Consider the following 22,941-nt stretch of genomic DNA (forward strand, 5'->3'; position numbering starts at 1 on the left):
GTTTCCTGCTTGGCAGGGGGTTGGACTGGATGGCCCTTGTGGTCTCTTCCAACTCTATGATTCTATGATTCTATTTTGCTGTTCATCCCAAAGTGTCATAGCAGTTTGTATAAATAGAACAATATAATTGAACAACATTAGTCATGCAATAATACAACATCAAAAGGTTTAGATAGAAAGAGTAAAACTGAAAGACAGAGTGTGAAGGCTGTATGGAAAATAAAATCTAATGTGGCCTTTGCAAGTGGTGGAATGCAGTAAAGGGCCTCATTAGATCACCTAGGGTACAGATCATATGGGACTAGTCTACCCCAATGCATGACGCTACATCTGAAGATGGTGTGGAAACCAGCTAACACAGAACGTGGAGCCTGCCTATTAATAGGTGCAACTTCCAAAACATCCTAAAACACTCCTGTGAGTGATGCTCTGTACACTCCACATCCAGATTGCTCCAACTACTGGTTTGGCAAGCAGTGTGCACCTGGCAGTAGTCACAATCTATCTTGTATCCATTCATTCGTTCCTGAAATATAGACTTTTGATGTGTTTTTCCCCCAAACCAGATTTGATCCAAACTGAGAAAAAGAATGACCTAGCTGCATTTTAAGCTGGTAATGTGTACAGTCACAGCTTGGGAAGTTTTGCTAGTGTAGTTGTCGTTTTTCAAAAAATATAGTACATTTATTTGGCTATAAAGCAAATAAGTGTAGTAACAGAAGCACAGTATACACTGAATGGAAACATCGTTTTGCCTTAGTAACATTGTTTTTACTACTCCCTCCAACCTTCTGACATCTCATAAAGCTCTCCAAGTGCCTATGCACATTCTTGGTCAGTTTAAGAAGAATTAGTACACTTCTCACCAATCCCAACCAAGGCAGATGCTAGAACTAAAGTGCCTCTGGTTAGTTATCAGTATGGCAGATCAATAGTTCCTGAACTCCAAGCCAAAGTTTGTTTTAGAAGGGATTTTGTCCCTTAGGCATTGAAGCTTATCACTAACACTTCTTGGTAAACGTTGCGTCTATGAATTCACCCCTACTGGAGCTCAATATAAAGGAAGTTGCTCCTTCTTCCATCTTCCTTGCAGGAATAGTATTAATGGGCAGCAGCAGTAGTAGATAATGCTGTTCACGGCCAAAATAATTCACAACCAAGCCTCTAGCACTACTTTCATACACAGCAGCACAGGTCTCAGATCAATTCAATGCAGAGACTCCTAGGACCAACTCTGTGATGTGCTAAACCAGAAACACACACATACCAAGGATCTTACCCCATGTTTTCTGCTTTCAAAAGAATCAGCCCCTACAGTCCATCCAAGTTCATTCCAGGGCAAACAATTCTGAAATGTGCGAAAATGCCCAGATGTGGATGCAAACCTTTTACACAATGGAAGATTAAGGAAGTTATCAAGGCACAGATAAGATTTGGCAGAACAGACACTTTGTTTTGTTTTTTTAAATAAAACCCTTTGCATTTTTTTAAAAAAATAAATATTCAAGTTAAAGATAAAACAAAGCAGATGCAAAGGGTGAAGACTACTATAACAAGCTTAATACTCAATAACAAGGCCTACTGATAAACTTAACGTTTTCTTACTCCCTTCGATTTTCCATACACAATGTACTTCACAAGCTCTATCTGCAGTGATGACAAACCAGCAGAAAATAGCGTATTGGGCCTCAATGTGTCAATGATATTTCCTCAGAGAAAATTAAGCAAACACAGATTGTACAAGGGTACACACCTTGTGCAAGGGGTACAAGGTGTTATTTCAAGAAATGCAGAGAAGCTAGGCCTGCTTCAGGAAGTTTCACAAATATATTGGATTTACAGAAAACTGACTTTTGTTACTCAGGTGTTGTATTTTATGCATTTGCTTCTCACCCTTCTGTGTAAAACATTTTTTACAATAATTGGACAACTAGCATGCTTCAGCAAAGCAGTAAGGTTTTAAATCCCAAAGGAGGATTCCTATGCTGAGAAAACTGAAAGTAAGGGTTTCTTCATAGATTACTCTATGAGTAAAAGACCAACAGCAGCATCCCCTGAGCAGAGTTTCATTCTGGGGTTGCTGCTTGTCTATGAAAATCTGCTCCTAGGAGGGTTCGGAGACTCTTAGAGCTGGTTTTTGGAGTACAGGAGGCAGGTTGTGGGAGGGCGAGGAGATAAATTGGTAAAAGTCACTCTTTTCCCAGTCCTGGATCAAACACATTTCATGGATGGAAGGAGCCACATCATTTGCAGAAAACAAAAGTCTGGATCTAACCCTTTGAGGAGTTCAAAAAGGGGGAAGGGTATAATCCAGTCTGTTAATCTATATTTATACTATAAATCTAGATGTGTCTCTGTGCATGCATTAAATATATAAATGACTTGATTGACCCTTTTTCTCCTTTCTATCCTGCACCAACACTATTCAGATAGAAACACCGTGATGAAGGCTCAAAAGGATATACATAGGTCATGAGTAAAAATATGCTGCTTTAGGGCCCAGTAACTAGGTGGAATCATGGCATTAAGGAGCCAACTCAAAAGCTAAAAAGACATGTGCAAAAAAATAATAATGGTCATTTAATAACTTGCTAGAAGCCCAATTCTTAAGAGTGGAGAGTCGAGGCTTTGTGACACCACCATTCTTTACTTAAAGGAACCATCTCAGAGACCAGAGCGCTACTCCTTCCCCCCAAAATCCACCATCCTTGGCTAGCCAAATTGGTGTCCCTCCAGGTATTGTGACCTACAACCACTGACCATGCTGGCTGGAGGGAATCATGTTTACCATCCCTCAATGTACAAATAGAGCTTCCTGAGAAGTCATTTTATAGTCACTTGAAAAATCCACTTCGGGAAGTGTGCTTGACAGTCAAGATGTGCACAAATCCCCATGTGCTAAAGCACTCTGCCATGTCTTGTGCATTAGCACATCCAAGGTGTGTGCTTTCTGGCCGTTAAATGTAGAACCTGTCATGCATCTCTGCTTATTTACAACCGTCACTGACACGCGGCAGGCCCTTACAATATTTTGCCAGGTGCCTGACGACACCTAATAATGTCCACTGGCATGCCTGAAACATTTATCAAAATTCGCCAACTGCTGCCTCACAGCACTTTCAAGCCATGGGGAGCTCAGGAAATGAGGCCAACTTTTAGGGATTTAGCTGTCACTAAATGTGGGCTTAATAAAAAAAAAAGTACTTGCAACTTACCTGGGAATTTACAAACTTCTACCCACCCCAGGGTGATCTTGAGCTAGAAACAATAAAGCCAAGACAATGCTGAGGCAACACTGGATTGTTATTAGGGCTGAAAATCAACATCATATGAGTTCGAAGTGAATAAATCTGCATTGTATACAAACAAACAAAATATTTTTTAAATGTTGCTGCTGCTTATTTTTATTTTTATTATTTTTATTGACGACGATGATGATGATGATGTCTCACAACACATGCTACACATAAATGAAGCACGCCCTTTTTTGAGAGAGAAAGGGGTTTTCCGGGCTCAATTCAAAGTGCTGGTTTTGACCCATGAAGCCTTATGCAGCTCAAGACCTCAGTAAGTCAAATATTGTAGTTACTAAAGTGCAAACACCTTTCCCCATATGAACCAATAGGACTCTGTATTCATCATCTGATGCCCTTCTCTGTGACCCTTCTCCAAAGAAGGTGCAGATAGTGGCAACACAAGAAAAGGGCTTTTCAGGGGTGGCTCCCTGCCCATGGAGTGATCTCCCCAAGGCGGCGCAACATGCACAATCACTGGCTACTTTTAGGCGCCAAGCAAAAATGATGGTTGTTTTCAGCCAGGCTTTTGGCCTTTAACTTCTAGTGCTTTAGATAACATAGCCTCCTTCAGTGGGTGGAATGCATTTGACTGCCATTGACCTATATGAACTGTTTAAGTTTTTATTTTGTTTTCATTTTATATAGGTTTTATAACACGCGAATGTCCTACTTTTGATGCTAGAGGTCTGGCTGGTCCTACTGCTTCTCTGTGTGCATGAATAGGCCAGGGAATGAACAACTGAAGACTGTGTAGGGGCATCTAACAGTTTACAGAGACAGGGCCAACTCAGGCAGTGCATGCCACCTTTGTCACTCTCATATGCTTCCCAACTTGCATAGAGTACTTTGTTTTCATATACAAAAGCACTGACTGTACTCGCTACTGGTTCAAAGAAGAAGACAGACTTCGGATGCAATCTAAGCAATACGGGGCAGGGTACAAGAATGGACAGACCCCATTCTCCCAAATGAAGAAGCAGGCTGCCCTTTTATAGAACTACTGTTTCATGCAGCACCCATAATTCACATACAAGCACTTGACATCTCTTTGGTGGACTTTTAACTTGTTGACTTACTACCCCAGCACATCATCTCTAGGCATTAGCGCTTTGACACTGCTGGAAACAGACAGGCAAGGTTTATAGACAGAAAAATGTATTGTTTTTATGGCTACACAATAGGGAATTCCTATTACTGTTAAGGCTATATAAAAATATTGATCCACTGTTATGCCTTAAAATGTAACACGGGATCTTTGGTGGAAAAAAAGCGGACGGTTAGTGTGTATCATGCAATTCTTCAATTACGGTATATAAAAATGTGGTGATTGATAAGCAAATGCCTACCTAACTTTGAACTGATTTTTTTGCTAAATGCACTTTTTTCATCTGGAGAGGAGGAAGAGAATATATATTTTTATTGCTTGTCATATTCTATCTTTTCCTTTTATTTATTTATTATTAACAACAACAGTCTGGTTGTCTGCTTTCACTCAGGGACTCCAGGGAATTCTGCAAGCATTATAAAACTTCACATTATCCCTTTGAGGTAAGCAAGTGTTATGTATTTCTTCGTGTACAAAATTAAAAACACAATAATTAACATGCTGCCAAATGTGAAAATGCCAAACAGCTACAATTCCTAGTCCTCTTCATCACATTGGCATGGCATTTTTCCAAATGCTGGCTTTTGGGAGGGAGGAAACAAACATAATAAATCCAAATTACAGATTTATAGGCATTTTCTAACAAAAATTTTTAAGTTCATTCAATGTTATCTTTTTTGTATTATTCTGGACACCTCAAAGATTAATATCATCTTCAGAAGCTACCACTGAAATGTATAATCAGGTTGCAAATCCTATACACATTTAGATGGGAGTAAAATCCTATTGAATTCAATGGTGCTTACTTCTGAGTAGACATGAACAAGATTGTTCAACTATTCTAAACTCATCCTGAAGATACATTTATGAAGTCACCTTCAGGATATTATCAGCCCTGTTCTTATTAATATTCACTCTAACATCGTCAATGTTCCTTTGTTACAGATTCAAACTAATTAGCAAGTCCCAATAATCTTGAGTGCATACATTAGAAATAGTCATATTCTCTTTGTATACTTTCACTTATCATATGAATGACTGCTGTAAACAAGAAGGCACTGCGCTAAGATCTGGTGTAGGCCCACCAGCGGTCCCCTCCAGATATTGTCATGGTGACAAGGAGCTCACTAACACCAACTGGTACCCACTGGGGAGTGCAGGGCAGGGGCAGGGCAGCTGACAACAGGGAGCCGGCACTTAACAATAGGTGGACATAATGGTGGGTTGTGCCTAGCAAAACTACAATCCCAAGCATACTCACATATCATTAAGTGGTCCCGCAAGACCCTCAGCAATTTTCAACTGGTCCATGGCCAAAAATATTTGGAAAGCATTGATATAGAAAGATTGATGCCTCAGGTCACACATATGCAGGGGACACGTTCTATACAGCAGGCTCCTGTGCTTTTCAGAGCAGCAAGAGGCCGATATTCAGCAGGTGTAGCTTTCCCCCGAATGGAGATTTAACTAAGTTTAGGAGCCTGTTACAGGCATCAAAATAAATGATCCCTGCATTTTTAACATTCAAAAGCCATTTTAGACTAGTTTTGGCTACACACATTTTTCACCCTGCTTCTTCCTCAGCCTCACATTCAAAATGCAAACTGTTGGATTACTAATCAATACACACTCATTGCACACTCAACCATACTAGTTTCCATATGCATAAGCAACTATCAATTCCAGATGCACAAAGCATACCTAACTACAACTAGTATTTCTGAATCCTTCTATAACTTGTGTAAACAGCAACACGTAGCATCTGCTGTATTCCAGCCTAGCATAAAACCATAATGACCCTTCCAAATTTCAACTATTTCACAGACGTTTTCAATAATCTTCCTCCAGAATCTCGTAACCTGCTATTTCCTCTTAATTGGGTGATAATTAGCACACAGTGTACAATTCCCTTTATATTTTAAGTAAAATAAAAAAATTCCTTCAGTAGCACCTTAAAGACCAACTAAGTTTTTATTTTGGTATGAGCTTTCGTGTGCATGCACACTTCTTCAGATACCTTTTCTTGGTGAGGTTGATGGACTTCCATTTCATGCGGCTCAATGTGGTGCCTTCCATAGTTCTGGTTACAGGTAGGTAGCCGTGTTGGTCTGGATCGAAGTAAAATAAAAAAAAATCCTTCAGTAGCACCTTAAAGACCAACTAAGTTTTTATTTTGGTATGAGCTTTCGTGTGCATGCACGAAAGCTCATATCTGGTATCTGAAGAAGTGTGCATGCACACGAAAGCTCATACCAAAATAAAAACTTAGTTGGTCTTTAAGGTGCTACTGAAGGAATTTTTTTTATTTTACTTCGATCCAGACCAACACGGCTACCTACCTGTAACCTTTATATTTTAAAATAGCCACCACAAAGCTTTGGTACCACACATTTAGCATTTTCTTGGGAGTAAAGGATTTCATTAAAAAGACCTTGAAGAAACTTCATACATTCTTATCCCTATTATTTCAACACATTTATAGGCATTTACAATAACTTGTATTTGTACAGTGCTTTTCCTTAGTGCTCCAAATTCTGCTGTTATTCTAACACAGATTTGGGGTGAAACCAGCAAGTTCATTCCTGATCTGTTTCTGATGGGTGTCTTCCCTTTTTCAAGGCACTTCCTGCCACTGTTATGTTTGTTGAGAATTTCTTGTTTTGCTACCTTTCAGCTCACAATCTTTCAGTTTAGTTCTTTTAATGCATTGAATTCTTCAGCCACAATGGACTTCAAAGTAAAGTGAATCTATTTTTTATCATGCAGCTGGAAAAAAATAACTTGGCCACTACCATCTTTTAGGGTTTGTTGGGTTTTAAAAAAACAAAACAAAAACAAAACTCCAATAGTGAGAGAGAGAGAAATTTTTATAAAAATGTTTCCGCCATTTTGTCTTACTTGTCCTGAACACATAATTATAAACAAAAACTTCCTAATTAGAATTACCTAGTTGAGACACACAGATGAGCCGTAGTACAGAGGCAGGATACATGCTTTGAATGCAGGAGGTCCCTTTGCATCTGTGGCTAACATGGTCAAGTAGGTAGTAAGTGATAAGAAAGATGCTCTGCCAGAGACCCTGGATTGCTACCACCAGTCAAGAGTAGACAATATTGAGCTAGATGGAATCAAAAACCTGATGGAGAGCAAATACTCACAATGCATTAGAAAAAAACAGAAACCTACCCAGAGCTTGCCAGTCACAGGTATTAGCTGAGAAGTACGTTTGAACTGGAAACCAGTGTGCACTATTAGAGAAATGTGCATCTTTAATCATGAAACACTTCCTAATGGAATTGTTGAAGTAATAATAACTACAAGTTAAATTGCAACCTTTGCTTAAAAACTATCACCTGGAACCATCCTTGGGCACTTGAAATCAGGAGTTCAAGAAGGCTACGGTATCACTGTACCCACCCAGTCCATGTTTCAAAGCAAATGTGATTATCCCAAAGCAATGTGCACTTCCCTGGTTACTCATAATGAGCTACTACCAAAGCACAAGTCCCTTTGCTTTAAAAAGAGGCGAATGTTTGATCTGCATTGACAATATTGTGTTGACAATATTGTGTTGAGGTATAAAAGAGTCACAGTGGCCTGACTTCCATGTCATGCTAAACCATGGTTTAGTGTGAAGTGTGCAGGTTCCAGGAGAGCTTTGCTCTTCCACTGATGTTCTGGTGCTGTGCTGCATTGAGGTAAGCAATGGCCTGGCCTGGCCTAGGTTTAGCTCTCTTCAGACTAACCACAAGCTGATCCTCTGAAATCAGTGACACTACTCGAAACATGTTTAAGGCTGGATCCAACCAAGTATATTCAAGAATGGTGTTGTAAATCTTGCTGAGAATCTTCTCACTCACATGCACACTGAAATTGTTATACACACAGCTCCTTCAGTTTCAGTTTCTATGAATCAGTAGTAAACAGGGTCTGGATTTCTGCCCACAGATACCGTACATATGTGATTCAGAGTGACATCATACCAAAATCAAGATGTGTGCTTGCACATGTGACAAGCCTCTAATTTTACTGGCATGCATAACATGTCATAAGACTGTGGACCTCCAATATTTTCTGGCTGAAAAATGTCCATTCCTGAGTGCACTTGCTGCCAACACATGGAGCATGAAAACAAGAAATCTGTACACCTCTGATGAGCTCAGAAGTTTCAAAAGAAGCAGGCAAATTGTGTTTCTCTCATTTCTCACTTTTCATGCTTAACAGGTGCTTTTTCTCTTTTGAAACTTGGGTTACTCACTTTAGAGGAAAAATGGATAATGTGTTCCTTTGCATAACATGAAAAACAGGCTGCAGCTGTCGTATGTTTTTCAATATCTAATATCCACAGTAGTATCTGAAGAAGTGTGCATGCACACGAAAGCTCATACCAAAATAAAAACTTAGTTGGTCTTTAAGGTGCTACTGAAGGAATTTTTTTATTTTACTTCGATCCAGACCAACACGGCTACCTACCTGTATCCACAGTAGCAATTAAATGTTTTTTCACCTAGGTTAAAATAATAGGAAAGTGGGGAGAACGTTGCAACTTTACTCCACATAGGAGTATTTTCACCTAGCCAATCATTCTCAATGGTGTTTTATCAATGGTGTTGCTATAAACCAGTAAAGTTTTGCGCATGGCTTAAAAATTACTGCAATTTCGCATGCTCAGCATCTGGTATTCAGATTTTTATACAACTTCTGAAAGTGACATTTCAGGAACAAAAGTAGTGGAATAAAATGCATTTTTGTTTGATCCAGAGAAGAGAGGTATGCATGAACAGTTTGTCATCACTACACATGCAATACCTCAAGGACAGCTACATGCACAATACCCCAAGGACTGCCTCTCCCCATATAAACTGACCTAGACTCTATGTTCACCATCTGAAGCCCTTCGTTTGCCTCCTCCACATGAGGTCTAGAGGGTGGCAACACAAGAAAGGACCTTTTCTGCGGTGGCTCTCCGTTTGTGAAATGCTCTCCACAGGGAGGTTTGTCTGGTACCTTCCTTATATATCTTTAGGCGCCAGGCAAAAACGTTCCTCTGCAACCAGGTCTTAGGCTGATTCATATTCTATGGCCTTTTAAATAATAATAATAGTAATAATAATAATAATTTATTATTTATACCCCGCCCATCTGGCTGAGTTTCCCCAGCCACTCTGGGTGGCTTCCAACAGAACATTAAAATGCAACAATCTATTAAACATTAAAAGCTTCTCTAAAGAGGGCTGCCTTGAGATGTCTTCTAAAAGTCTGGTAGTTGTTTTTCTCTTTGACATCTGGTGGGTGGGCGTTCCACAGGGCGGGTGCCACTACCGAGAAGGCCCTCTGCCTGGTTCCCTGTAACTTGGCTTCTCGTAGTGAGGGAACCGCCAGAAGGCCCTCGGCATTGGACCTCAGTGTCCGGGAAGAACAATGCTATCCAAAATGTGTTGGGGGGGAGAGGTATTGCTTTGTTAGTTCTTGTTTAACTATTTATTTGTGCTTTTATCTCAGATTTTTATCTTCTGAACTGTCCTGAGATCTTTTGGTGAATGGCACTATCTAAATCTAATTAAATAAATAAATAAATGTCCATTAGGAAAGAGTGGGCAAAACCAAACCAATTCTAGGCTGCAAATTCTGATACAATCCAAAGGTCCCAGACCCCTTATGATTTCCTCACTTCTCCCCTTTTTCAAGGGGGCATAACGTAACAGAGAAGCAAGATTCCTTCCCTCAGAAATGCCCTCTTATACTTAAGCAAAGCTCCATGAATGCTGACAATGCTATACAAATCACAGGTCGCCAACCTTTTTCAACCAGAGGGCACATCGGGGAGTGCCGTGGGCAGCAGTCACAAAATGGCTGTATTGAGAGCATAGCACAAAATGGATGCCACATCTAAAAGAGCACAGAACGGTGCAGAAAGGCTCTCCCTGCAATCAATGGGAGGAAAAGCACCGACATCTTTCACTACTGTGCTCCCTCACAGAGAGAAGCCCTGTGCACCGCTTCTCTTTTCAGAATAGATGGGAATCTATTCAGGCATAAACCATTAAGGCAGCTTCTATGTAGGAGAGGCTGAGCACTAAAAACAGAAACTGAGCATTGTGGATTTTTGAGAGGATATTTACTGAGACTTTTTGCAGTTGCCATAGGAGGTACTGACACTCACACTGGTGCCCTTGGGCGCCTTTTTGGTAATCCCTTATATAAATAAAAAAGTTGAAATAATGTTTGTCAAGAAAGGGAATTCTCTGTGCCCCGATTAATCATAAATTGGGACCTATAAGAAGAATTCACCTCAGAAGTTTGTATTAACCATACCCACACCATGGTTTCAGCTTCAAAACCAGCAAACCATGCTTTAGAGTGGCTTAATTGCTTTCTTCCCCCCTGTGCTCAGTAGTACTCAACTTTGTAAATTCATTCGCCATCTCCATGGTACAGCAGCCTTTCCTAACCTTGGGTTCTTGGCAGTTAAGAAGCTACAGAACTAATAAATTAGCCAATGGTGAATACAGGTTATTTCCAAGCAGGTAGTATTTCAAGAGCAGAATAAGCCATCTGCAACAAAGCAAATTAAGATGCTCAGTCTCGTAGTCTTAAGACCATGCAAAGGGCAACAAAAGAACAGGATGTGAAGACAAAACCTATCAGGCACAGAGAACACTAGAAGCTAGAAGTTGTGTAGGTGTATTAGCAATCCTACTATCCATCTGTCATAAATCTTACTTGTTACCATACATCACCCACTGGCAGAGGGCTGTCTGCTGGAGGAATAACACTGCGCTGAAATGTTCTGTAGTATATTAAAGCCTCTCTCTTTCTTACACATTTTTCATTGAGACGATGGCTCTCTTGCCCATAGAAATGTGAGCTTCTAATGTATGTGATCAAAAACAACATGAAAGTTTGTATTCATGTATAGGAAGAAAACAACATTCAAAGATGTTCACTGGCAATAAATCTTCACCAAATATGAGGAGACTGGAAATTTCTTACACTGCCATGGCTAACATTCCTGGGGTGCTCCAAGAATATCTAGAGTTTGCCTATCTGTCCACTTATATTTTATTAGGTATGTTAAAGACTGAGTTTACAATTAACTGAACAGACAGTGTACAAAAGGCTTTTAGAACTAGACCATATGGTCTAGGGAAAGGAACAATCTGGATGGTCCACATTTCAATCTGCAGCCTTGTCCACCTCTATAACACATTATACTGCTGCAATAAAATATTAAGATAGATTGGTGTGTGTGTGTGTGTGTGTCGCACACACACACGCACACACACCAATCAGTCTTTCATATCACCAGGCAACAAGTTTTTTTCCAGCGAGGGAGAAATGATTTTTTTAAGGAAAATAATGTATTAATTAAACGAAATTAAAAACCCTAAAGGCTTTTGTACAGCTTCTCTAACTCCAATAAAAAATATTTCTCTATGTAAATAGGTAACTGTCAAGTTTATGCTTTAGCATACCAGTTTTACACAGGATATGTCGGTTGAGGGCTTAATGCTAACAAATGACGTGTACTTGGAAATCAAACAAAAACAATCAAGAAACACCTATTATTAGAAAGCAAAGGACAGCTGACATGTTCACAGCTGGAACAAATGTAAATCATTCATCAGTTGTTAACATTTGCTACTTAGTTCAATGCCACTATCAAAATCTGTTTTAAAAAAATTCTTCACGGATTATGCCTGTTCACAATAGGTACAGAAAATAAACCAAAAATAACACGTGCACACTTGGGGGGGGGTGGAGGGAGCCACAGCTTTTTGATGACACTAAACCCTTATTGTATGACGCAGAGCAAGATGCAACATTCCAATAAATATATATATATTTATTTTATGGGGTCTTCTACAAATTCAATAAATAAATAAATAAATAACTCCTAAGCTTTTGCATAGTAGATCTGCTGGCTATCTAATGCCCCAACTAATGTTACTTTTCAAAAGAATAAGATAACTAAGGTACCGGTACCTTAATGAAGATGAGAAATGTCCATCATTATTATGGATGTGAGGTGGGCAAGTCTTTATGTTGCAGTGTGTCATGTGTGGAGTGTGTCATATGACTGAGCATCTCTGCACAAGTCAGCATCCCATTCTCCATAGAGAAGAGCTGCTTCCTGGTGCAGTGTCTTCCACGCTTGTGGAAAAGAGCAATATCAGTGCCTACATGTAGAAAAAATTGACAATGGTGCAACATTTTCCATAATGGATTGCTAGTATCCTAGATGCTTTTCGAGACCTAGTCACTAACTCAGTTCTGTAAAAGTGACATTAATTCAAGAGAACCCACTGTTGCATTTTTAGAGGGTCATGATTTTTGGAAGGGAGGCAGGAAGACAGGAATTGCACTTTGGGAAATGGACCTCCTCCAAAGCCAATTCCCCTCCCTGCTGCATCACGTGAGAAACCTATGATTCTCCAGATGATGTTGGACTACAACTCCCTTCCCAGACCACAGACCATGCTGGGAACTGGAAGTCCCAACATCTGGAGGGCTACATTGTCTCTCCCCCGCCCATGGGGGTTAAATAATCTTTTGGAACATGTGGAATGGGCAAAGAGAACACAGAGGCTTTATTCTCCAAGCGAAACTCTCCTACAATTTTATACACAACGGAGCAGTGGTTGGTTTTTCTCTCTTCCCAAAAAAACAGAGCATTGTTAGATCAGGCCAAAGGTCCAGCTAGTTCAGCAACCCATTCTCACCGTGGTCAACCAGATGCCTATGGAAAATCTGCAAGCAGGTCATGAGCTCAAGAGTCCGGTATCCAATTGTGTTTCCAAGCGACCAGCATTCAGAGAAACCCTTCAATACTGTAGTGCTGTACGCAGCCATCATGGCTGGAAGCCACTGATAGCTTTACAAAGTTGCCCAATCCTCTTTTAAAGCCATCCAAGATGGTGGCCATCTCTACAAACCAGCAATCAGGTTGCTACTCTGATTAGCAGTCCCTGCCAGTGCCATCTATACCAGGAGTCTTTGTATATTGCAACACTGAGGAAAAGTTGGTTCCACAGTCTCCACAGGAGAATGTAAACAGGGACAACCAGAATATAAACGTGTTTGCAGAACAGACAGAAAAATAGCCTCTTTTTTTTAAAAAAAATCCAAGGACTATTTTCAAGTAATGTATCCTTACCAAACCACAGTGAACAAATTACACAAATTATAGTATCCTGCTATATGATGTCAAGACACATGGAAGACTCCAGGATTTCTTACTTCAGCTGAAGCAGGAACCTAATAATTAACAAATCAGATATCCGCAAACAGTGGGTAGCCATTACCACTGCAGATATTGTTGACAGCAGGAACTTCATACTCCAGCCACACTGGAAGCTGCAAAGATCATACTCAATCACCGAAACTGGAAGATGAAACCCTAGGAAACACTTTGTTAATATGTTGTTATTAATTCTGAAGTGCAAGTCAGAACTTTGAATGCTCTGATCAACTCCTCTTACTTTTTTTTATTGGGGTGGGGGGGTGGGAATCACTTAGAGGTGTGATAAAGCATGCAAGTCTCTCTGGGCTAAGTGCCCTCATCAAAGCATCTTATAGGTATATTAAAAATTGAATGGGCATAAACAACTTCAGCAGGCAGAGTTTGAGGACGATATTCCACTGATCTCTGAATTTCATAAACATCAACACTTGGGAGAGTTTGCATGGGAATCAGGCAACTAATTATTGTCTATTGCTTTAGGGCACGCCTGGTGCTCTCTACAGGTATCTCTACTGCTGCTTTTTTCCTAATGTATTGCCTCTTGAAAGCTTTCGCTGTAACGACTTGCTGATCTACTCCAAAGCAATCTAAGTATACTGAAACTACTTTATATTCCAAGAGAAATGCACTATAACTTCTGAAAAGATGTTTCCTAAACAGAAGCAGCAGTTGAGAATACAGTGTACGCTTTGCAAGTGAATAGTGAACAAAATTACTTCTACAAGTTGAATTAAATTGTAGTGTTCATCCTACGTAGTGTGTGTGTGTGTGTGTGTTGTAACAAAAACATTAGTATTTTGCAAACAGAAATAAAGCATAACATTAAAAATCATAACACTGTAGCAAAGAACTGCAACTTTATATTTTACTTAACAGAATATTGCCCTTGCAGTTATCATATGCCTATAGTGGATATAACCATTTTATTTTGCAAAATTTCAGTAACCCTGAAGGCTGAATTCTGCTCCATATCAAAATGTGCACTTCCATTGAAAACATACATCTCTATGGTTTTAAGGATAAACGTCAAGGAGGAGGGTTTGAAGGCCCATCAGCTGATGGGGAGCTGGGAGCGCACAGGGTAGCTTTAGGCTCCTGGTGGTTTCTTCCAAGCCCCACCCTTGCCCATCACATACCTGATGTCATGTATGGCATCAGATGTGGGCTGGGTGGGCTAAGCTTCCCCTGCCTTACAGATTGCAAAGCAGAGCATGTTCTGATAGCCAGGCAAGCGGGTGGTTGGGCCACTGAGAGAAGTAGCTGTTTTGCTTATACCGATTCACTCACTGAAATGGGCGGCATTCAGCTAATTGTCCCACTTGCACAATGGGGCTTTCCCCCCTCTCCTCCTTTCCATACTCTCTGAAATTTGTACAGTGGTACCTCGGTTTAAGTACACAATTGGTTCCGGAAGTCTGTACTTAAACTGAAGCGTACTTAACCTGAAGCAAACTGTCCCATTGAAAGTAATAGAAAGTGGATTAATCCATTCCAGACGGGTCCGTGGAGTACTCAACCTGAAGCGTACTTAAACCGAGATATGACTGTATGGGGGGGGAGAACCCCAGGAACAGCATATAGGAGTAGGAGAAATTGATCGTTCCATCTGGAAACTGAAATGCTTGTCCTGATGGAACAATCACCTCAGTCAGTGCAACAGTGAAGTCCTTCCAATGTGTACAGTGGTACCTCAGGTTACAGACGCTTCAGGTTACAGACTCCGCTAACCCAGAAATAGTACATCGGGTTAAGAACTTTGCTTCAGGATGAGAACAGAAATTGAGCGGCGGCCCCATTAGCTAAAGTGGTACCTCAGGTTAAGAACAGTTTCAGGTTAAGAGCAGACCTCCAGAATGAATTAAGTTCTTAACCAGAGGTACCACTGTATAACACAAAACTGGACCTAAGCCTAGCTGGGAACACAAACAGGCCTGATTTTGCTGGGCCCTAAGACCCTGAAAAGCTCTCTAGAAATCTAAGGGGGTAGCAGTATCTGTTGGCGTGCTGATGCTGTGAGCCTGTCCATCTCATGTATAATCTGTATATATATGTCAATAAAACCATATGTCACCAAAGGCAGAGGAGTCCCTTCATTCTAAGTCAACCAGATTCCCTTCATTCTAAGGAAGAGGCAGGGAACCTCCAGCCCACCAAGCTACCCCATTTGGCCCACAAGACCACTCACCTGCGCTACACCTAGCATCATCAGGTGTGCAGCAGGTAAAAATCTGGCTCGGTCAAAAGTGGATTTGCTGATCTTTTTTTCTTTTCTTTTTTGCATATTTTATGTATTGTATGTAAATATCTTAGCTTTATTTTTGTTCTTTTATCATAAGTTGTATAACTTGAATAGTTTATTAGTTTATTTAAGTCTTATTTGAAATTTGAAATTATGGTTTGAGTTATGGTTTGGATTAAGTTACGTTAAGTTATGTCAAATTATGTTAATTTCTTTATTATTTGTTAATTTGTTATCTTGTTAATTTGTTTATTGCTTTTTCGTTAATTTGTTTATTGCTTATTTGATTTGTTTTGATTTGTTTATCTTGTATTGTTTATAGAATTGAAATAAAGTTTTCTTTTATTTAAAAAAAAAGTGGATTTGCTGATCAACTGTTCTGGCAACCCTCTATGCAAAGAGAGCTAGCAGCTGATTGTTGGGTATTGCAGAGAGCCCCTTGCAAAATTTGAAACTGGTTTCTCAATACCCGAGAATCAACCAATTGTCAGGTTTTGCTGTGGCTTCTCAAGAGGGTCTTGCACAGTACTTTTCAAAGCACTCTCAGGATGTATGCAGAGCAAGCAAACAAACAAACATTGTGACACTGGATGACGGGCAGGTGGGTGATCCCGCCCATCTGCCAAACTTTATGCACAAGAGGTAGTGGAAATAACTAACTGGCCCTCTAGCCAAACCCAGTTCTGTACCCATGTTCCAAGACAATCTTGATTTTGCCTCTCTGATCCCCCTCAGTTCTGCCTTCACATAGCTGTGAAGCCGCACTGCTCACCGGCTGCCACTGGTATCAAAGCAATTTGCAAGTCAACTGTTCTCCATAAAACATTGCGAACTAAGTAAATTCTACTATGCTAAAATCCAGGTAATTAGAACAAATCTACACTAAGGCATGTTTAAACTAATTTTTAAAATGTAAGATTTCGGCCTACAAAACACAAGTTATGTATGTCAATAAAACTGGCTTCTTTTGCATTGATATTTCATTCCAAACCCTGTATTTCATTTTTATTACCTTAGTGTGTGTGATCATGGGGAAAGGAGTACCAGAGCAACCTTTATGCAGGAAAATGGAAGACATAAGGAATAGACATGTGACCATGTAGAAAGAAGACAGGTGCTCCACTGCATGAACAAAGGAGCCGTTTACATACCTGGCAAGTACTGTTTTAAAACAGATTTTCATGAACACAAGACACAAGTAAGAGATTTGGGGGGGGGGGGAATTCTACGCCTCCTTCCACAATCTGCATAAAATTCCAAGTGCACAGAATTGCAAAAGGAAAGCACATGTGTGCATGCTTATCTACACACACTCTGAGGAATTAATGCAATACTGTTATCTCTTTGGTAGGATGTGGAAGCTGTTTGGAAAGTGATACAAAACTGAAAGCATGACACTGAAGACAAATGATTTATGAACTGAGTAGGCTGTGGCCCTTCGACGAGCAACTTACATACTTCCCAGTGGAGTTCAGCAAAACAGCAAAAAAAATCTTTTTGAGCTTGGCAGGCCATCTCTGCAATTTTGAGCTTGCTTTTTTTTTTTACTCGTTTCACCTTATTTTTCTTTTTTAAAAGTTTCTTTATCCTTTGGATTGTACACCTTTGCCAGGTTGGAACCATGTAAAACTGTGAGGGTGGTTTCAGAGCTTAGGTCAGAAGCCACCTGTTTTTGCACTCTTAGCTGGGAGGCACATGTAAAACTCTTTCTAGATAAGAGATAGCATAGGAAAAGCTAGCTAACAGTTAACTTTTCTCCCTAGCAACTTCTTTCCACTGGAAAGTTCTTAAAATTGAGTTAACAACTATCAGGAGGATGGTTTTAAAAAATAAACAAACAAACAAACACACAAATAAGAACGATAGGAACCAACTTACAAATGGTAGCCATCTTTCACTTGGTCTTAATACACACCACGTAACAGTTCCTCGCTTCCAGCCCTAGAAGCTTTCATTACTGAAAACTTGATACAGCACAATCTATCCTCCTTTGCTTGGACATCCACTGAGTGACCTGCATACCACCAAAGCACCTCACAGTGTGGCTATGGTTCATGGTATTTGTATTCCATCCATCTGCCAAGGTGCTCAGTGTTTCATTGAAGCAGCCTACAGGCCTGTGAAGTTGTGGAGGCAGCCAAAGCTGCACGTTGAGAGATGGCTTGCCCAAGGCCATCCAAGTAGTCTCCCTAGCCAAGCTCGGATTTGCGCCTGAATTTAACACATCCAAGCCCAACTCTCTAGCCACTATTCCAGCTTGGCTCTCCAGCATTGATAGGGTCAGAAATGTAGCACGCTAATAAAAAAAAAGCAATAGAAATTATAAATAAAACTTGTTATAGGAAATTAATTACTGGACTGGAAACGAAGAAGGGGAAGGGGAAGAAAGGGCTGGGGGTTGCAATGATTTCCTGTTAATAAATGAATTGCTGGATTTTGAGAGGGGAGAAATAGCTGAGGTGTTCACTGATTTTATTTGGCTAATAAATTAATTGGGGAGAAAAAGCTGGGGTGTGGAGTGCTTTTATTTTGGCAATAAATTAATTGCTGGAAATTAAGAAGGGAAGAAGCAGCTGGGGTGTGCAATGGTTTTTATTTTGGTAATAAGTCAATTCCTAGATACTTCGTGGTTAAAAGGGGTTCTGCTGTTAATACAACTGAGGATCAGCATTTATAATTCTTCTTCATGAAATTCCAAATAGAATGGAACTTTTGACTGCATCCTTAATTTGCAGAGTTCGAAGGTGGGACGTGGTGCTCAAAAGGGAAATGAGCAGACGGTGTCATATTTTAAAACGAGGGGGGAATAGCTCGAGTTCAAGGCGTAAGTGAGAAAAATGCCACAGCATTTTGAAACTGTACCTGCAAATAGTGTTATTATAGTGTTATGACACAGCTTGTGATTTGGACAGCAAATCACTGTTATCTTCCCTCACTGACAATTACAGAACTTTTGTTATGACTCAGGAAAATGCACCAATGAGAGTAGTGAGAATCTAAGTGGACTCTAGGCTATTGATCACAATTAATTCAAATCTCCCGTCTGCAAGGATCTTATACGCAAGCTCAACAGGGCATCGATGTGCTTGCTTTGTCAACTAGATCACCACTGAACCTAATCCACCCACATTTTCGCAAATTTTTTCAGTAATCCCAAAAAACACATTTCCTTAGTTTGGGTTGTTGGGATGGGGGTCTGCCTAAAGGCATTAGGCAAATCAGCTAAACAGAACCTTCAGGTTGAGAAGGAATATTCCTCTGAGTATCAGTTGCAGGGTGACAAGCAGTGGAGGGTTATTTTTTGTCCATATCCTGCTGTGGGCTTCTCATAATCTGACTATCCATTATACTGGAAGATGTATTTTATTCCAAGGACTTAACAAGCACATCTTATGAGCCTTTAAGAGGGCATTTTTCTTTCAAATTTTAACTCTTAACTCACAGGACATGGAGGAAACCTTAACAGGGGGAATTTTTCACCTTTCTAAATGAATGAATAAAAGTGCAATTAAGGCCTGGAGAGAGTGAAGGGGAGGTTGGGAAACAAGAGTAACTTCAGCCGCAAGCAGAAAGATGTTCATCACCCCAATGATGAACAAGAGAGGGGCAGACCTGGCTTCTCAGTTTTTCAGAAGTCAAGCTTCACCACCTCTCAGTCACCAGAATACTAGCTATACTTTCTTTATTTGCCTTTCCCCCAGTATAAATCCCTTGAGCCAATTAAAGGAATCCAAGTTCCACAAATTTAAAGGAACACACATAAACAAATGGGTTCCAGTCTTTGATTTCTAACATCCAATTGCTTATTCCAATTAAAACAAGAGCTGAAAGTTACTAGTACACAACCCTAGGCATATGTACTGGACATCCAGCAGTATTGAATGGGCCTTAGTTGTAGGTGGTTATGCACAGGATTGCATAGTTTGGTATCAAATACTCCAATTTTTTGTTTTGTACACATATCTTATATCTTGACACAGCAAGGCTGGCCTCATTCTGATATTGAAACTGCTTCTTCACAAAGAGTGAAGCAACACAAATTTGGGCATCACCTACTTTCTCAATCAGATGAAACTTCTTCCACATTATTCTTGCAGTTTCTATTATTCATTTCTTCACTGAATGACTAATGATTTCAGCCTCTGTATTTCAGATTTAGATATGGAAAACTGCTGATTAAAGGCTGGGGGGACTTTCCGCGAAGTTATAAAGCCTACTTTCCAGGTGCAGTGGACATTAAAACTGTACACATGGTGTTTGTGTGCTGGAGAGAGAAAATATGATGCCATAAAACGAGCCTATGTACAAAACTACTGCAATCCCACTAAAAACACTAATTCTAATTAAAGAAAATTAAAGAACTAGAGTTCTACCTCTAGTTCCCACACTTGTGCGTCAACATTTACCCATTACCTGTTGATGTATTACTCAAATCGAAAAGGGAAAAAGCGGTGATTTTCCTGTGGTGAAGAACACTGTTTGAAGTAATATAAAAACTACAGGTCTCGGTCACTCTCCCACACTCATAGTCCATAACCTGGTCACAGAGGCCATGCTCTAGCTGCAGAAGGTCCCAGGTTCAAATAGTGTGACCTGGTATAAGGCAACTCCTTCAGTCCTATATGTGATTTGATACTGGAAGTAGATCCTAGACTTGTGCACCCCCTTCCTTGCCTCCTTGACTGTGCAAAGAAAGGATTCTCCCCACCCTGTGTTGTTTTACTGTTATATTTATATTGTGAAACAACTGGTATAGGATTAAAGTGTTTTAAATATATAAATGACTGCACCAGGAGCACCAACACTGAAACGAAGGACAGAAGGATCTGCCATTTTTGCTTTTTCCGGTTTCTCATTTTCCCTAAGCTTACATTTAGTTATCTACACTTTGCAGCAATTTGCAAATAAAATTCGGGGGTGGAGGGAATGCATGAAAATTCATCAGGATTTTTAGTGCGGATTTTTCCTAACACATCGATTTCTGTTCTCATCCTGAAGCAAAGTTCTTAACCCGAGGTACTATTTCTGGGTTAGCCGAGTCTGTAACCTGAAGCGTCTGTAACCCAGGGTACCACTGTACTGCACTGTACTATAGTTCGGACAATATGCAGAAGTACAGCAAGTACTTCCTTAAACATGCTAGCAGCTTTACCCCAGTGTTCAAAGTGGCCTCTGGCCTGCGCACTACCTGAGAAAATAAATGAAGTGTGTATATTTCCTGTCTATAAAGGTAAATATAGTAAAACTATTCTACATGACGAGTTCTCAGTTTTTGTCATCTTTGACGATAGAGGTAAATTTCATATTCTCTCAGGCTGTCAATTTGAAACTTTATGACTAGGACAGAAAATTGCTCTTCTTGATTATGATGAAAAAAGTTACTAATTCTTTACTTCGTTTTGCAACACAGTTAAGAACTACAGTATAAAGGTAAAGGGACACCTGACCAGTCGTGACAGACTCTGGGGTTGCGGCGTTCATCTTGCATTATTGGCCGAGGGAGCCGGCGTACAGCTTCCAGGTCAGGTGGCCAGCATGACAAAGCCGCTTCTGGCAAACCAGAGCAGCACACGGAAATGCCATTTACCTTCCCTCTGTAGCGGTACCTATCTACTTGCACTTTGAGGTGCTTTCGAACCGCTAGGCTGGCAGGAGCTGGGACCGAGCAACGGGAGCTCACCCCGTCGCAGGGATTCGAACCGCTGACCTTCTGATCAGCAAGCCCTAGGGCTCTGTGGTTTAACCCACAGCGCCACCCGCGTCCCTGTTAAGAACTATACCAGGAAACAAATATGCAATCCCACGGTAGAAATTCAATTTACTTTATGATTACTTCTATTAAAACATTTTTCTTTGGCACCCAGTGTTCTGTAAAAATATTTACAGAAACATTTTTTTCATTAACAGTATGGAAATACAAAGTTATACAGAAACTGATTGCTGAATAATTACACAAAATGATAAGACTTCCACTGCAGTTAAGTCTGCATGAGATGCAACATGTATTTCTCAACAAGATTAGAACCATACAGTTGTTGATATTTACATGCTCTGTTTCATCATGGCAATCCATTCTAAAATTATCAAAATGCCACAAGCCATACTTTATCTACAGTGTATTATAGAAATTCAACACAGCAGCTGCTACCCCAAGTTTATTTATATGTACTTGAAACCTTGATGAAAGCTCAATGAAGATTGAAACCTATGCACACTTAAGTAGGTGCAGGATTCTAACCACATCCCTTGTGCAGGTCTATAACTAGAACTTTTAAAAAATCCTGTTTAAAATGTATTATTAGAATCCTAGCAGTGAGTCTCCCTTCATCAAGCATTTGTGGGTTTTGATTTTTACAAGGAAACCAGCTAGTATTAAATACCAAAGAACAAGCTGGTCAGAACTACAGGTTTAACGATAATAGTTTGTCAAGGAAGGTATATACACCAGTTGCAAGAGCTAGCACTTTCCAAATAACATTATTTAGAGCCTCAGTCTCTCTGTCTCTCTCTCTCTCACACACACACACACGGCAATTCACTTGCTTTATACTTACAAAATACTTTTATATATATGAAAATAATTTCTTGCTAGGTTTTGCTGATTTTTAATCTACCATTAGCATTCATTACACTTCCCTGACTTTTATCACATTCCTCAAACATAATGGCAGGAAGAAAAAAGTTCTTTCTCTCTGAACTCTGTCATAAATACAAGGGGGTTCAAATTCCCCTCAACCCTGAAGCTCACTGGGTGATTTTGGGACAACTACACTCAACCCAACCTCCCCTCAGAGGTTTGTTGTGAAGATATACGGGGGGGGGTAGAACCTTGACCTCCTTAGAGTACAAAATGGTATATAAATCTAAGAAATAGATGATTGGGGGGGGATCTTTCTGTATGAACATTGGGTGCCAATCAATACTTCTGCTCTACAATGTTAAGGGGCTGTCAGGAATGCAGCTTCATCCACAGGTCAGGAAAAGGACTCGAGATGCGAATTGCAATAAGCTTTTATTCACAAAAGTAAAAGCACAATGGAGTTTGTTGAAGGCACTG

The 22,941-nt window shown here is 40.1% G+C and overlaps 1 protein-coding gene across 9 annotated transcripts in view; it reads right to left on the bottom strand.

The window, feature by feature from the left end:
- Positions 1–22,941, bottom strand: part of GTDC1 (glycosyltransferase like domain containing 1) — a 340,919-nt gene that overhangs the window by 296,726 nt on the left and 21,252 nt on the right. For 8 of the 9 annotated variants that reach the window (XR_009558256.1, XR_009558255.1, XR_009558254.1 and 5 more), the window contains exon 1: positions 1,280–6,586. The exons of the other annotated variant lie outside the window; for it this stretch is intronic. The gene's annotated coding sequence lies outside the window, so the exon portion shown is untranslated. Of the gene's footprint in view, positions 1–1,279; positions 6,587–22,941 lie in introns of those variants that run through there. 9 annotated transcript variants of the gene reach the window in all.

This window comes from Zootoca vivipara, chromosome 1, assembly GCF_963506605.1.
Source record: "Zootoca vivipara chromosome 1, rZooViv1.1, whole genome shotgun sequence".
In the NCBI taxonomy this organism is placed as follows: Eukaryota; Metazoa; Chordata; class Lepidosauria; order Squamata; family Lacertidae; genus Zootoca; species Zootoca vivipara.